The sequence below is a fragment of the Nicotiana tomentosiformis genome, chromosome 4 (genome assembly GCF_000390325.3).
Source record: "Nicotiana tomentosiformis chromosome 4, ASM39032v3, whole genome shotgun sequence".
Taxonomy (NCBI): domain Eukaryota; kingdom Viridiplantae; phylum Streptophyta; class Magnoliopsida; order Solanales; family Solanaceae; genus Nicotiana; species Nicotiana tomentosiformis.
The window spans coordinates 122119527-122137930 of record NC_090815.1 but is presented as its reverse complement, the minus strand read 5'-3'; the positions used below and the strand labels follow the sequence as shown (position 1 = coordinate 122137930).

Genomic DNA, 18404 nt, shown 5'->3' with positions numbered 1-18404 from the left:
AAATTAAAGCTAAGCTATTAATGAAAAATACGAAAGAAGTTATGAAATAAACTACGGAAAGTAAAATGAATAGTTACGATAATGGAGTGAAATGAATATATACAAAATGGAGATGAATATATACATCGAATGGTAAAGTTATATACATACCAAAAGTGAAAAATAACGAAAGTGAAACTAACGATAAATAAAGGTAAAGAAAAATAGTATCATAATTCTTACATACCAATGTCATCAAATCATAACCAAATCAAAATGGACCCCCCACCCCTCCTCCCCACCACCCCCAAATAAAATAAGATAGCATTGTCCTCAATTCTAATATCAAAATAAGATCAGGAAAGTGTTAGAGAGTAAAGAAAACTCCCTATGTGGTCTCTGGCTGCATGGGGTCAGGCACATGAGTGGGGTCCTCGGACTGCATAGGATCATCAGCTCCCTCCGGGTCCTCTAACTAGATCTCAAAATCCTTTGACAGGGGGACCACAAATCTTCTAACTAGAGCTTTGTCTGCCTCATGCTCTCCGTCATGTGCTGCTGGGGCAGTCTCCTCCATAAGCAAGTCAAGTAGGATATCTCCAGCAGAAATGAACTTCTCTATCTCATTCTTCAGCTTCTCCACTGACTCCTTTGAGGCCTGAGTCTTTCTCATCTTCTTTACCTGCTTTCCCAAATCCTTGATCACCTTGCCATGAGTATCCAAATTCTCCAAGATCTTCGTTTGGTTGTCCAAGAGCTTCTTTTGACTGGCCAGAAGCTCCATCAATGAATCCTCCACTGATGGAGGTACCTGAAGCAGTACTGGGGCTGACTGTGCTACTAATGCACTGGATAAGACAAACAACTTTGATGTAGCTGCCTGCATCCAGTTATTGATGCTCGATAAGGTCTGAGAAACCCGCAGTGCAGTTTGGGGGTAATTAGAAGATGAGGGCACAAATAGTGGCACAATGATGGATGGCCCGGATGAAGGAGGAGGCATGGCAGCTGAAGGTCCCTCTGCTGATGAAGGCTCTGAGATAGTGGCCACTGCCCTTAGCTCTTCAGACTGGCCAGTGGAGGTAGTGACTTTACCCTTTGCTTTAGGGTTGTCCGGTCCTTGAAGGCTATACCAGGAAAAAGGTTTCTTTGGCTTCACCTTTGTGTCATAGTGCCTCCCCTCTACCCCTTGGTCCTCGAGATACATAGTGATGGAGTTGGGGTAGGGGTATGACCTTTATTCTTTTCTGGTACATTTGGAGATGTGGTGGGACATGAGGTTCCCCATATTGATTGGATACCCCACCATGATGTAAGCTATTAGCATCTCCCAGGAGAGTGGGATGTCACTATCATGATGGCTAGGATCAAGCCAGCTGCATGCAAATGTGCACCACCCTTTGGCTTCAAAGCTAAGGGTATTTCTGGCGATTGGGACTCCAGCTGTGAGCTAGGCCGGTGTTGTCCCTGGGATGGCTATTACTTCTGCTAGCCAAGGCCAGGCTGCTTTATCTACGGCCATCTTCTCCAAATACTGTACAACTTTCACATCCTCAAAACCGACATATGTGTTCAAGGTGGAGCCATCAAATGTATCTTCAAGTCGTACCTTTGTCACAGTGGTGCCCTTTTTTATGTGGGTAACATTTGCGTAGAACTCTTTGACAAGGTACTTATTTGCATCCGGAATCTTGCTGGTGAAGTACTTCCATCCTTTATCTATCCTAAATCTGTCTCTTGACATTTGGATTGTGAGGAAGGAGAAACTATCGCTCAAGGATGAGCGACCTTTGGGGCCACCATTCCCGAAATTTGAGGTATGCTTTCTCGCTCATGAATCTATCCTCCCACATCTCAGGTTTCCTTGATCTAGCAAGACCACAAAATTTGGTATCACCCCCTCTCCCGTAATCTGGGACCTCGTCATCCTCATCTAGGGTTGCAGCAGGTGCGGAAGATGTCTCTGATTCCACACTACCTCCCTCTGAGCCATCAAATGACCCAGAAGAGGAGGTAGCTTCATCGATTAGGCGAAAGGGTTGTGATTGGGCCTCTTGTCGAGGTTGTGTAGATTCCCCCTCTGAAATCTCCCGGGATGGGAGATATTCACTTGTGTCTGATAAATCGGCAGGAGGTCTAGTGAGTGTTTTATTTTTGCTTATGATTCTGAGCAATATTTGATAGTACAAAATATATCAACAACTCCTGAAGAGCTAGATGTTTGTCTGGAATACACATGACACCAGTAGTGTCCGATAAATATTAGATTGTGGATAATAAACGAAGGCTCTCGGAAAGCTTATACACAAATATGTCATTCTTATTATATGATTATGGTCAAAACATATGATGTAGTAAATCCAAAGTTTACTGATACAAATGGCTATCATATTGAGACCACAAATGATTGGAAGATTAAAAATCTTCATATTTTCACAATCATAGGAAGTAAAATAATATGTATATGAGAAGTTAGCCGCCTTATTATTCAATTTGTAATACATCATGTATCACAGTAAACTAGAAGTTTACTAATGCAAAAGTTTATGCCATAGTTGTCACACCTCCTTTTTCCCGTGGGGGATAGGAGATAGGAGATTTTTTCAATTAAAGTGACATAATTCGAAATAGGATTATTTAATTAATCAGAGTCACCTCTTGGAATAATTTATGGTATCCCAAGTCACGGGTTTATTTAAAATTCGTAATCGAGGAAACTTGACTTTGTTTTAAAGTTCGCGAAACCAGAACACCGGGTAAGAAATTTTATTAACCCGGAATAAGGTGTGAGGCACTCCTGAGTTCCGTGGTTTTAGCACGGTCGCTTAACAATTAATAATTGGCCTAATTATCTGATTAATTATATATTTAGAACCTATTGTGCATTTTAATCTTTTAAACCGCTTTTAATATTATGGAATTTGTTTGAACAAGTCGCGATGTCACGCACTCGTTTATTTTTGTACACATTACAAATCGCGCCACGTGAAACGTACCCGCGATTTACAACATGTTAATTTTATTATTATTCGAAGTTACGGTCGAGTCATATAAAACACACACTCGAATTGGGGATTATGTATAATGACTATGCCACGGGAACCGTACTTATATTCACGATGATTTATCTATTAATCGCGCCTAAAGCAAGCTACTATATTCATTATTCTTCCAAAACCTTGAGATTATTATGAGGCCATGAGTTATGGAAGTCAATTGAGGATGAAGTGTAAAATTTAATTAAAAAGAGAGTTAACATGATCATTGATATATCTAAGAAAATAATACAAATGCGAACAGAACACTTTCTTGCTCAATTTTCGACCAAAGAGACAATTCAAATTTCCAAATAGATGGATGCCCTCGGGATTATCTCTAATTAATCTAAGTTGCGGATTCCCATCAACAACAACATACTTTATTTTCACAATCAGAACCACAATGTAACATTCATAGTGCGATAATCATCCAGGAACTATGTAGTGAAGTTTAAAGGATCATGACCGACACAAGCATAGAAAATCAAAAACAATGAGGATTGAGTTCACTAGAAATATATATACATGGAATTATTTGAAACAACAAAAAAATGTCTCATAAAGTACCGATCAACAATTCAAACAAGCAATCAAGATTTTTAACTAAAATAAAGCAATTAAATAATTTAGCAAAAGAAAACAAACATAATACTCAACTAATCCATAGTAAAGACAAATTGAGAATGAACCTTAATTGAAGCAACGATTTTCTATTGAACAAAGCTTCCAACAAAATTCATACAACGACTACTCATGACAGATCCTAGACAAGAAAATCGACTTTAGACCAGAACCTCGAACTCAAACCGGAACTTGTTTGGTGCAGTAAATCAAAACAAAAATTTAGGAGAAGGAACAATGAAATCCCAGAACCAAAACCTTAGTTCTTATTCAAAGATTCTGTCCAATTTCGTCCGTTTTCTCACTGTATCGTTCTTGTTCTTTCTTTCTTTTTGAGTGTGTGTGTCTTTTTCCTTTAGCTTAGGAGATTGTCTGCCGCTGATTCTCTCGAATGTGTATATGAGAGCTGATGATAACCTAATGGGGTCATTTTTCTTTTGAAGGAAGCATGGGCGTTCCTTTTTTGGTGGGGGTAGGAATTAGGTTCTTTTAGATTGGGGTTCTATTAGGATTTTATATGGTGTAGGGAAATTAATCCTAGCTATTGGATGAAAGTAGATCAATTGCTATGATTAAGGGGGTTTTACAGGGTGAGAAAAGGGTTTGGGATAAAATTAATTAGGAATAATGAGCCTGTCTTGCTGGGCGACCTTAATCCGAAAATGGGCTCCCAATTGGCCCAAATTCAATTCTTTCCCATTGAACAAAAATAAAAATAAAAATACTAATACTACCAAAATATACTAATTAATCTTAGTTAATAAGAATAAACTATTAAAGTGAACTATAGATTAAAAATGAATATATTTTTGGTATTTTTTAAGTATTATAAATATCATAAAATACTAATAAGCTAACAAAAATATATAATAAGAAAAAAAATTTCATAAAACTATTTTTGTGTTTTTAAACTTATGTTTTAAAATTAAAACTAAAAGTTGACTGAAATCCTATTAAAATAAAAAATAAATAACTATTTTTTTTAAAATACTACTTCTAAAAGTTGCGCGGGTCAAAAATTACGTGCTTACAGCTGTCCCTCTTTACTTGGAAACACGAAGTATTTTCGGAGAAAAGAACAGTAATTTATTTATGACCCGACGCTTATTCAAAACGAAACAAAGACGGATAAAAGATTGTGACCGAGCCCTGATATCTGAGCTGCCTACATATCCTTGGCTATAAAGGAATCAGGCCACGTGCAGTTCAGAAGTGATGGAGTGTGTGGAGAGAATGAGAGAGTCGAGTGAGATACCGTTCCGTCGAGGTTCCGGTCCGCGATCCTGTTATTACATCAAAATCAAAAATGAAAAAGACTAACTAAGCCTGTCAGCTATGAGTTACAAGATTTCTATCTATAAGTCTTCTGCAGCTTGATCTTGAGTCTTGAATGGTTCTTCATGTAGACTTCTCATTTGAACCTTGATGCTTGCTAGATGCAGGTGCAGATTCATTTCTTCAGCTTCATCGGATCAAGATAGGACATGCAAAGCTTGCGACTTCGGTCATGTCTTGAGCAACCCATATCTTTTCATCTGCTTCTACATTTTGAATTCACTTTTTTTCTTTTATTCTGGATTGAGACTTCTTCTTTTGGTCATCTCAGACTGTCGACTTGTATTCTTGAAGCGAGCCTCTGTACTTCTAACTTGAATTGAATTCTGAAATGACTTCCCTCGTTCTTCAGGTGGGTGCCTGCAACTGACTTGAAATTTGAAATGAATTCCCTCGTTCTTCAGGTGGTCGCCTGCCAATGACTTGAAAATTGAAATAAACTTGAACTTGTGGTAGACTTGAGCTTGCAACCTTGTTCTTCAGGCGACTCGCGCTACTTCTGATTTGAATTGAAAAACTGGAGATTGCTCCTATTCTTTCCAGAGTTCATTTTTCCTTAAGTATCATATTCGAGTTTGTAGCCAGTTGGCGCATTGTTGGTGTCATACGAGATCTTGGTCAGTGTTTGAAGTGGCTTATTGCATGTGTAGCTTATACTGGGTGAGACGAGACTACTGGACCTGAAATAAGTGCAGTCAAATTTATATAAGGTATATTAAAGAACAAATATCGCTATTCAGTTCAGAATGAGGTGATGGTCTTTATCTGGAGGAGAGACTTCATGATTTGTTAATTCGGTAGTTGGTTATGAATTTCTACACATCTCTTCCGTCGTGGCAGCATTTCAAGAGTTGGAGCATGACTTATATGTGTCATGAGGTAAGTTGTGGGCATCAGATTTATGGAATTTCGGCTATTGCTATCAGAGGATGTTATTATGGTTATGTGAATTATGCGGTGCATGGTGTGGATTTAGCAAAGGTATGCAACCATGTATTAGTGCATCATGTAGTGAGTGATACGGTATTCGAATGGTGGAAACAGGCCTGGCGGAGAATTTCGGATGTTGTAATTGGGCTCTAAGGCTTATTTGACAAAAAAAGGAATCTTTAGACTGGCTCGAGCTAGTGAGCTCAACTATTTTTGGTAGCACGGGTAGGTGCACGATGTGTTAGACAATGATTTCAAACAACTCCACATCAGTTCTTAGCTCGTTCGAGGACGAACGTATGTTTAAGTGGGAGAGAATGTAATGACCCGACCAGTCGTTTTGAGCTCTAGCACGCCGTTCGGTGGTTTGAGACCCTGAGCAGCTTCACTTCAGGTATTATGACATGTACACGTGGTCGGAATTTAATTTCGTAAAGTTCGGAGTTGATATGGAAAGAAAATTCTCATTTCGAAAGCTTTAAGTTGGAAGAATTGACTAAGGTTGGAATTTTTGAGTAAATGACCTCGGAATCGGGATTTGAAGGTTCCAACAGGTTCATATGTTAATAAGTGTACGAGTCATATTATAAGTTATGTGGGGTCTAAGGAGAGCCCTAAGTCAAGTTGGAAATTACATGATAGACTAAAGTTCCAAATGAGTACACACAAAACCTAACTTTGGACGAGCATGCCTATATATATATAAGGAGTTATATGGTGGACAACCTATCAAATGAAATATTTTTGAGTCTAGTTTCTAACGCTTTAAACCGTTAGTCATTTGGATATTTCTACAAGGAGTTAATATTTCTATTTTTCATATTATTGACCCTTAGTGAGTGTTAAAGTCGACCTCCCGTCACTACTTCTTCAAGATTAGTATTGATACTTACTGGGTACATGTTGTTTGAGTATTCATGCTACACTTGCTGCACATTTTTTGTGTAGGTACGTATATGTCTAGCGGGCTTGTGGGCGCAGAGGTATGGTTAATGCGGAGACTTAGGTGAGTTGCATTCTATATTACGATCCATAGGTAGTAGAGTCTCCTTCAGAGTTATTTATATTTTTTCTGTCTAATTTGTATTCCGGAAAATTGCTGTATTTTATTTTATATTCCTAGTAAATGCTCATGCACTTGTGACACCGAGTTTTGGGAGTGATTATGGGTTGTTTAGTAATTTAGTTGCTAAGTTATTTATCACTTACTCTATGAATTCTATATTTACTATTTAATTGAGGAAATTTTGATTTCAAAAATACTAAAATGGGTAATTAAATTAATTAGTCAAGGTTGGCTTCCCTGACAATGGTGTTGGGTGCCATCACAACCTTTAATGGGTTTTGGGTCGTGACACTTATTTAGGGGAGCGGGGTTCTAACAGTCAAAACGACCGGTTGGGTCGTTACAACAATATTTCAAATTTATCTAAGGAAGCAATCCTAACACCAATTATTTTATGTTATTTTTGAAAAATATATGTCGAGTTCCGAAAATTGACAAAAAAAATAAAGAAAGCACATTTGAGCCAAAAGTTCGCCATTAAGGGTGTGTTTGGTATAACGGAAGATATTTTCTTGGAAAATAAGTAGTAATCTTACTTATTTTTCGGTGTTTGGTACTCAAATTCACGAAAAGAAACTTCTCAAGAGTATTCATAAATTACAATTTAGATACGATAAACATGAAGCCATAAACTTTCGAACCCACAAATTTCATAAACTTCTTAACCGCTAAACTTTCAAACCCGTAAACTCTATAATTGTTAAACCCGTAAACTTCCAAACACATAAACCTTCGAACTCATAACTTTGGAACACGTAAAATTTCGAACCTGTAAACTGAAAAATAAAAAAGCCAGAATTAAAAATATAAAAAATAAATAAAAACATTTGGGGGGAGGTGGTGCAGAAAAAGTGAAAAACGAAAAAATAGAAAATTAAAAATACAAAAAAAAAAGTTATTTTTTTTGACGCGGGGAGGGGGAGGGGGTCTGGGGGTGCTGTGGGTGGGTGGCGTAGAAAAACGAAAAAAATAAACAGAAAATTGAAGTTGGAGGGGGTTGGGGTGAGATGTGAGGGTAGGTGGAGTTTTTGGAAAATATTTTCCTAACGTTTTCTAGGGAAGTTATTTTACTCTAATTTCAGAAAAATATGATATCTCTGAAAATATTTTCCAAATTATTTTGTGCAACCACACAATGAAATATGAGAAAACATTTTCCGTCATACCAAACACACCCTAAGTGAGATGATTTTGGCTGCTGAATTTTGCGAAACGTAGTTCTTAACCTTATAAACGTGTTCCATATTTAAATAATGACATGATTTTGATTTCTTAATTTTCCAACAATGTAATTCTTAACCTTATAAACGTTTTTCAAAAACAGATTTTTAGCAGACACAACAAACAATATCACGACTTAGGTTGTTATCTTCCACCTTTGAGACTTATCCAATTCATTCCCTAAACTTCACATATGCAAAAACTCCTAGCAGCCATCAACTTGTTACGACAATAAATAAGATTATCACTTAGGAGTGTGGTAGAAAGGTTGAGACTTGAGACTCCTTCCATCCTTTAACCAAAGAGGTCTAGGCTTTGAGCTCTGAAAATGAATTGTTTTTGGATAGGGAGCCTTGGACCTACCTTCCGAAAATGCATGCATGGTAACTAGAATTTTATACTTCATTAAGTTACATCTTTTTATAACACACAAATTGAATTAAACTTTACATCAAACACAAAAACTTATCTTAGTCAAGATAAAGTCATAAGATCTAAAACTTTCCTCTCTTTTTTCCAATATTATATTTGAAAGAGTTTGACTAATATATACGACACTAGTATACAAAAACTTTATATTATCAGGTCGCTCAAATGCTAATTACAACTAATTTTTTTATTGCAAGCATGAAATGGTATAACTTGCAAAACATGATGAGTAACATGATACAACACATAGTATAACAACCTTTTACGCTATTAAAGTATAATTAAATTCTATTTGAAAATAGGTGGATCTCCAAACAAAGCAGCTTCAACTGTATGTCGACTAAACAACATCAACAGCAACAACGACCCAGTGAAATTTTACTAGTGAGGTTTGGGGAGGGTAGAGTGTACGCAGACCTTACCCCCTACCCCGAAAGGATAGAGAGCTTGTTTCCGATAGACCCTCGGCTTAAGAAGATGAAAAGAGACAATATATTAAAATGTATTAAAAGCTTATTCAATCAATTGTTTTTATGTAGCAAACCAAGACAACCCGCAATCAAGGAATAGAAGCTACCATCCCCGGGGAGATTTTATTATCTCTCTACCCAACTTCTCAGCAAAGAAATTCAGTGGCGGCAGGATTTTCACTAAAGAGGTTTAAAAAAATTAAATAATTTAAAGAGCCCGTGGCCAATGGGAATTAAACGAGCAATCTTACAAAGGTTTTGAACCCCCTTGAACACTGAGCTATGCTTTTGGACTGCGTTAAGGGGATACAAAATATAATATATAGAAGCATAAAACGAAATTTGCCTGATATGTATAGTGTACCCCTTCCGTACCCTAAATCTGCCCTTGCCAAGAATAAGATAGTTAAGACACTCAAGTTGTCGAATGATTTAAGATCAAAAGAGAAAATCAATCCGAAGAGAACCTCAATAAGATAAGTTAATCGGAGTTCCCGAAAGGAGTTCCCACCATTTGGTCTTAAGGACGAAAAGGGCGATCCATCTATTAATACCAATCAGTACTTCTTAGAATTTTTTTTTTTAGGCTTATATACAGAAATATGAAGATCAACCATATCACCACTGGCTTGAGTAAAAACATCCACAATTGGAGTTGAACCTCCATTAAGAAGCTAACCCAAGATACCCCATTTGGATGCAATTTTAGCATTATATTTCTGTTCCACTTTTGCTGATCCAGTGCCTATAGATATCAACCAAAAACCTCCCATAATCAATGGGTTTGATTGGGAAGAAATCTGGGTTTCCAGTCATTATTTGATGGGTCACTTGGCTTGTAGCAACAAGGGCCTGAAATAGCAATTGCCAAATCATATACTCCTATATAGATTTCCAACTATACAAACCTCACATGTAAGGGGGGAAAGAAAAAAGAGAAGGAAGGATATACATAATGCGTTTGGTACGGCAGAAGTCATTTTCTGAAGAAAACAAAAATGATATGAACTGTTTCTTAGAAAGAATTTACGGTGTGTTCGATTGGAGAGTGAATTAATTTTTCAAAAAAATATTTAGGAGTATTAAAGTTGATAGTAATATTAGCAAATCTGAGATGTTTCGATGAAATTTTGAATTATAAAAATTAATAGTATGTTCAAGAGCGGGATAAAAATCAAGAATTGAGATAATTGGGAAGGGAAATGGCTTCCGCACAAAAGTGAGGAAAGTCATTTTTCCTCTTTAATTTGATGGAGAATATTCTCTCCATAAAATTTTCCATAGTAACCAAACTTCACTTATTTTCTTGTAAACATTTTGGCCATAAACTATAGTTAAAAAATAAAATAAAAAAGTATTGTACGTACTGGATTGTTAGCTGCTACTCCACCATCGACAAGATTGAACTCATGAAAGTTGCCATCTTTATCTTGGGTCTGGAAATAATGTGCAGGAAGATACGTTGGGGCAGCTGATGTGCTGATACATATATTTGAAAGCCGAGCATCCATTAATGGTTTTACTCTGGCCTGTTGGCATTTCGAAATTATGTTAGTCTTTTCCTATATATAGATATCTATCAGTTGAATCAAAACCTAGACAAAAACATTTTCACATAAATTCAGAGGTAAAGGGAGAGAAAAGGACCTCAAAAGTGGAGAAAATGGTTGGCTGTAGATTCTTGATATCAAAAGTAGGAATGACCACATTAGTCAATGTCTCATGCAAAAGAGTCTCCCCTAGTTTCTCCTCTATGACTTGGTGAAGATACTTTCCATTATACTTTGGTCCCATTAGAGATTTCAAGGTCTTCAATACTGATCTAAACAATTGTTAATCCCGCCTATATTGCTGTATTTGTAAATAATAATTCTGAAAAATATAAGTTATCATAATGAAACAGTAATTAATTCGAGCCCATTGAATTCACAGTATTTCTTTAAGAATTTAATCCCCTCCTAGTACCCAATGTTATGGATTATTTCCTCACAGGATAGAACGAATCACACACCGGTGTAGCGGTACTTCAAACCCCAGTGTTTCAGCGAACACAAAGTTCGGTAGCAAATCACACTTATAGTTACTTTGTTTGAAGTTAAAACAATGCAGAACAAAGGAGTAGAAACTCAGAAAATCGTATGGAAATGCTGAGAGGAAGGAGTGCAATATATAGCCAAAGTTGAGCGTTTTCAGTTTGGTTTGTATATCTTTCTTCAACAGCTGCTGCACATATTTATAGCAGTCAGCTTTGAAGATGAACGACCCTCCACCCTCCATGGCAGAGCATGCACTAGCTTGTTTGTGGAGCAAGCACTTGGCTATGGTGGGAAGAGCATTAGGCGGCTGCTATTGCAACTGGTGGTCAATACACGGATTGGAACATATATGTTACAAATGCGGATAATCTTACGTTAATATTTACTATTAACAAATAAATTTGGTCCAAAAAATTAAATCCAAAGCCGAGCGACGACAACGACGATGCGAGGCTTGCTTTCTTCTTAACTCTTTAAGAGCTACAAGAAGAGCATTTATATATATACCCACCAAAAATCTTTTCCTCTTCCAATATGGGACAATGTCTCATTGTCAAGAGGAGGAAACTTAAAATTTTACTCAAAATTTTTATTTTCCCTTCATTTCTCATTCACCCTCATTTTAAGATTATTTCATCTTAAATAACAAAAACCTAAACAACAATACCATCGATCTGTAACGAAGAGCAAGTATTTAAGATAATGTTGTACTTGAAACAAGAATTTAAATAAAGTAGTAGTAGAAATAGAAAAAGTTACTTTTTCTGTGGGAATATCTTAGGGCCATGTTCAAGATAGAAGGGTTTAATGTCTTTAGCAGCAAACAAAGGACGTTTGTCTTTGTCTGGAGCTGTTAGCATGGCTGTGACTAGACCACCAGTGCTTGTTCCTGCAATTATATCGAAGTAATCCGCAAGCCTTGCATCTTCACCATCGAATTCCTATTCATCCAAATTTGGAACTCTTTAGTCACTTAAAACATAACTACAATGGAACAAAAGGGAGGTAATGGGGTTCAATAAAATTTGCTTCGCCAAAAAACTGTACTATACAAATTGGACAAAAACAATTTTTTGATAAATGAATTTTGGATTCCTTTGAGTCTTGGTAGAAGAGAAGATTCTATTGTAGTATCAAAGGGGATTCAAAATTTGCTTTAGATTTCATGTACAAATCCTAAGTCTGATACTCTAGCACTTTTTAAAATCCCTTTCTTAAAAATATCAGGCTCCACTTTTAGTTAGCCATCCATAATATTATCTGTGTTTCAAAAAGATTGATATTATTTTCTAATTGGTGTGTTTAAAAATGATTGAAACATTTTAATATTTTTCTTAATAAGAAGTATTTATAGCCACTCACATATTATGGCAGATTTTAGACCAGAAGGAAAGTTTTACAGCCATATAAATACAATGACTTATTTATACCAAATATTTCAAAAATATTTCTTTTTTTATTATAGTTTGTGCAAAGTCAAACTAAGATAATATTTTTAAAACGAAGGGAATAAGTAAAATTAGTAACTTTAAAAATAAGGAAGACAACCTACTATCCTACGTTAAAATATACTAATAATGTAAAGTTCTACCGCATTTTGTGTCCGTATACATAAGTTAAATCCTTATACATACGACAAAATGGGCGTGTAATAGTGTAACCTCTTAATTTCTGCAAACAAAAAGCATTATATATAGAGGACATTCAATTAAAATCCTCTTCATTTTAAGAATCTAGAAGGTTACAATGGAAGCTTAATTCACCTGGAGTTGAGATTCAAGATACTCAAGAATAGTGGCAGGAATTATTCCCCTAATGCCACCTCCATCGATGCTGAGAATGGTTATGAGTTTACCATAAGTTGGAGGCTGCAACTTTAATTACTCATATTATATATACCATATTATATATACATATTTGGAGTGACACTATTAGTCATCTACTCCATCACTATTCCCTATTTTTTTAATTATTATTTAGACCTTTTAATTTATCATATTATATATACCTAATTATGTTTATGAAATATCTTCATAATATTAATTTTACATCTTAATTTTCGCGTGTAATTTTGATAAATTAATTTTCATGCATATATTATTTTTATGTAAAGTTGTAAATTAATTTATTATAAGTTATAATTATATAAAAAAATAAATAACTATTACAAAAAATGAAAGGTGCAAATATAAAATACAAGATGTTGCTAAGTAGTATTGAAACCAAATTTTAAACTATATGTAATATGTATTAAATTATCTTGTATCTCAATAATTTTACTTTTATTTAAATTATCCATTAATATGTATAATCTATAACATTTGCGTACAAATTATATTATTTAAAAATTTATGGTATAAAATAATTTTATTTTAAATGGTTATATAAGAAAGAAATATGAATTATATGGGATGAATATGTAAAAAAGAAAAAAAGGGATTTGTTTAATGGAAATAAGAAATAACATTTAAATAAAAGATAATAATATAATATAGAAGAGGGAGAGAAATATAAAAAAGGAATCTTCTTTTTTGGAGTAGAAAATGGAGTAATGGTTGGAGTTAGTTTATTCCATTTTGGAGTTACTCTATTTTGGAGTAAAGATTTGGAGTGAAAGTTGGAGATGCCCTAACAACCATCCTCTATAATAATAATTCGCTATAGTAGCCAAGTACTATTCTTCATATTATATTATAATATTTTCTCTATAATACCATTTCACTATAGCAACAAAAAAATATCAGAACAAATGAGACTATTATAGAGAGGTTTTGCTGTACCTATAGTAGCTAAGTTTTCTTTGGAACATATACTATTCTTCATATTATGTTATAATATGTTCTCTATAACAACATTTCACTATATCAACCAAAAAATATCAAAACAAATGAGATTGTTATATAGAGGTTTTACCGTACCTATAATTGTTTGGGCAGCCGTGGATAAGTCAAAGGGCAATGGATACTTGAACTTGAACAGCCAATGAGGTATAATCACCAACCACTGATATAAAGATATGATGTAAATAATACAAGATTTGAACTTCTATAAGTAAGGACAACTTTTTTTCACATTATCATTTCGCATGATAGGTAACTTTAGATAATTGCTTATAATAAGTGTAAGTAGTAACAAAGAATAAAACAAGTGACTTGTTACAATGTCAAGTTAAATTACATTGTTAATTTAAAATTAAAGTTCTTTACGTCGTTGGGGCGTATATATAATTTAAATTCACCTTGAAAAAATAAGTACATTCTAATTTTGTTCGTTACATGGAAATTAGATGACAGCAATCTCTCTATGAATTAACAAGCAAATGCCAAAAATATTGGAAGTAGATTGTAATGTGCCCCCATTATCATTTTAATTTTCAAAAATCATTGAATTGAAGAGAAACTTTGCTTAACTTTGGCTTCAGTTTTTAAAGGAAGAAAAGTATCCATATAATCCGTTCACTGTCTAGTACGCGTTTAAGTTTTTTTCAACAGATGTAGCTTTCATAATCCTAGTAGTAGTAGATTTGAATTATATGTATCTTCTTATCAAAAATTAAAAGCTCTATAATTAAACCTAAAACAAATGTCTATTCTCATTTTTGGTTTGTAAGATATTAAACTGAAAAAGAACTCTCTCCATAGCGCGCGATATAGTCCACAACTAATGTTGAAAAAATACATTTAAGTTTATTATTTACCTTTCCTAATTAGTATATATAGATTATATGCTAACTATACACGGTTATACGCATATTATACATAAATATTATATATCTGCTAGCTTTTTATGGCGTAAGCGATTGAATGAATGAATATTTAAGTTAATTCTTCTTTTTTATATTTGTGGAGAAAGAAAAATATTGACACGCCTATATAATATGGCTCAAACTTGTGAAATAAGGGGGAAAAGAAAGAGATGGATCTGAATATACTTCAGAGGGAATCAACCAAGATCACTTGTATTTTCTTAATTTTATAATTCAGTAGGATGACCAAGAAAAGTTGAGTGTAAATAGAGAGAAATAAAAAAAGTAGTACCCTGATTATTTGTATAGAAAGATAGTAATAACCAAAGCAAGCAAAGAATATTTTAAAATATTATTAATACCACTTATTGTTTATTAGAAGATGACGCAGATGCAAAATTGCACGCTTGGAGGTTTAGTTACTTTAAAAAATGTCAATAAAGCTGATCCTAGAGCTATTTGAAGTGATTATTTTAATGGTAGTTATAGCAAAGAAGAAAAAGACGAATGTTTTCTTGTTGAATGAAAAATCGTGGGTCAAGAATCTAGAGTTTTCGAAATTTAGATAATTAATTAAGTGACTACTTCAATATTTTCCTTCTTTGATAGTGCAATATTTCGTGTATCCATTAACTTGAATGATGGACACCTAGGAAAACTGTAACTGCTTATATATTCAAAGAAAACGATGTTACTTAGGGTCCGTTTGCCCAAAAATAAAATTCCTTTTTTCTTTTTATTTTTTCGAAATCAGTGTTTGGCCATTAAGTTTTTGATTTTCACTTGAAGGTGAATTTTAGAAATTTTCAAAAAATTGAAAAACTTTAAAAAAAAAACTATTTTTCAAAATTTTCACTTCAAATTACTCACAAAAATTCAAAAACAATCCAAAATCATATTCATGTCCAAACACAACTCTAATTTTTAATTACCATTTCCACTTGAATGTTTTTTTTTCCCCAAAATTTCAATTCTTATGTCCAACGCCCACTTAATAACCGTTTAAATTTAATATTAGGCATTGTATTCTCGTTATTGACTTAAGACCTTTTCTTTTCCCCTAATACCTTTGCGGTCAAAGTTTTGAAATAAATGTGATATAGTGAAAGACTAACAGACATCCTTTATAATAATATTTCATTATAATAGCTAAAAAAATTTTGAAATCAATTTTTTATGTTATGTTATATTATATATATAAATTCTATAATAGCACATAACAATAGTAACAAAAAATAACGAAACAAACGGGGGTCGAGACTTTCACTTGCCTGCTTTCTTGAGGATGATAGGGGGTCGAGACTTTGTGAGTGACACCATACTTGGTGAGTAAGGTATCAAAAGTTTTGTTGTAAAAGTGTGATCCCCCATCACTAATAATGGCCCTTGGAGTACCGAATCTTGTGAAGATGTTCTTTTTCAAAAATGCCACCACACTTCGAGCTTCATTGTTGGATAAAGCCACGGCTTCAACCCACTTTGACACATAATCCACAACTACCAAAATATAAGTGTTCCCACAAGAGCTCACGAACGGACCCATAAAATCAATACCCCACACATCAAAAATGTCAATCTCCAAGATGGTGGTGAGCGGCATCTCATTTTTCTTAGAAATCCCACCGGCCCTTTGACATTCATCACAACACTTGGCGAGACCGCTAATGTCCTTGTAAAGAGTAGGCCAATAGAATCCATAACTCAACACTTTTGTTGCCGTTCTAGCTCCACCATGGTGAATAGTGGGAAGCCTCAAGAATTTTCACTTGTTCTTCCTCCGATACAAATCATCGAATCACACCATCAGTACAAATCTGGAAGAGATACGACTCATCCCAATAATAGTCAAGGCAATCCCGTTTGAGCTTCTTCCTTTGGTTTGAAGAGAACTCATTCAGTACAATACCACTCACAAGATAATTTGCTAAGTCGGGGAACCATGGCATCCCGGTAATTGAAATGGCTATAAGTTGCTCGTCGGGGAAGGAATCATTTATCTCAAGGCCGTCATGTGGCCTCCCCTCCTCCTCCAAACGAGACAAGTGGTCCGCCACTTGGTTTCCACTAGCCGTTCGGTGTTGAATCTCTAGATCAAACTCTTGCAATAGAAGCACCCACCGCATTAACCTTGCCTTTGAATCTTTTTTTCTCATTAAGTACCGAAGCGCCGCATGATCGGTGTGGACAATCACCTTTGTACCCATCAATTACGGGCAGAACTTCTCCATAGCAAAGACAATAGCAAGTAGCTTTTTTTCGGTCACTGTGTAGTTGACTTCGGCATCATTCATGGTCTTGCTAGTATAGTAGACCATATGGAAGATTTTATTGATACGTTACCCCAAAACTACTCCAACCGCCATATTACTTGCATCACACATGAGCTCAAAAGGCAAGCTCCAATCCGGCGAGGCGATAATAGGAGTAGTAGTCAATTTGAACTTGAGCAATTCGAATGCCTTCATACAGTCCTCGTTGAAATGGAACTTGGCATCCTTCTCCAACAGTTTACACAAGGGGTTCACCACTTTGGAAAAATTCTTGATGAATCGGCGATAGAACCCCGCATGACCAAAGAAGCTCCTCACTCCTTTCACGGATGTAGGGAGTGGTAGTTTAGAGATCACCTCTATTTTGGCCTTGTCGACCTCAATACCATGCTTTGAAATTTTGTGGCCGAGAAAAATGCCTTCCTCGACCATAAAGTGATATTTTTCCCAATTCAAAACCAAGTTTTTCTCCTTACATCTTGCCAAGACCTTATCCAAGTTGTTCAAGCAATCATCAAAAGAATTTTCGACTACGGAAAAGTCATCCATGAAGACCTTAAGAAAATCCTCCACCATGTCGCCGGTGCATTGCATAACCTAAATGACATTCGCGAGAATGCGAAAGTACCATAGGGACAAGTGAAAGTAATCTTCTCTTGGTTCTCCGGGGCAATAAGAATTTGATTGTATCCAGAATATCCATCAAGAAAATAATAGAAAGCTCGACCGACCAACCTATCAAGCATTTGATCAAGGAATGGGAGTGGGAAATGATCTTTCTGAGTGACTTTGTTGAGCTTTCGATAGTCCATACATACTCTCCACCCGGTTACCGTTCTTGTGGAGATCAACTTGTTTTTGTCATTTATGACCACAACCATGCCCCCTTTCTTTGGGACATATTGCACCGAAAAGGTCCACGAGCTATCAGAAATGGGGTAAACAACCCTGGCATCCAACCATTTTATGATCTCCTTCTTCACCACCTCTTGCATTGCTTCATTTAATCTTCATTGATGTTCAACGGAGGGTTTGGCATCCTCATCCAAAATAATCTTGTGCATTCAAAAAGAGGGGATTATACCCCGAATGTCCGCCAATATCCATCCTATAGCTTTCTTTCTCTTTTGTAGCACTGCCAAAGTAGAGTCTACCTGCACATTAGTCAAACAAGAGGAAAGAATAACCGGAAAAGTAGAACATGGCCCAAGGAATTCAAACCTGAGATGTGGAGGTAATGGCTTTAACTCCAAAGTGGGAGGCT

The 18404-nt window shown here is 35.4% G+C and overlaps 1 pseudogene; it reads right to left on the bottom strand.

The window, feature by feature from the left end:
- Nucleotides 1–9646: 9646 nt before the first annotated feature.
- LOC104109234 (patatin-like protein 2) lies at nucleotides 9647–18135 on the bottom strand (annotated as a pseudogene).
- Nucleotides 18136–18404: the final 269 nt, after the last annotated feature.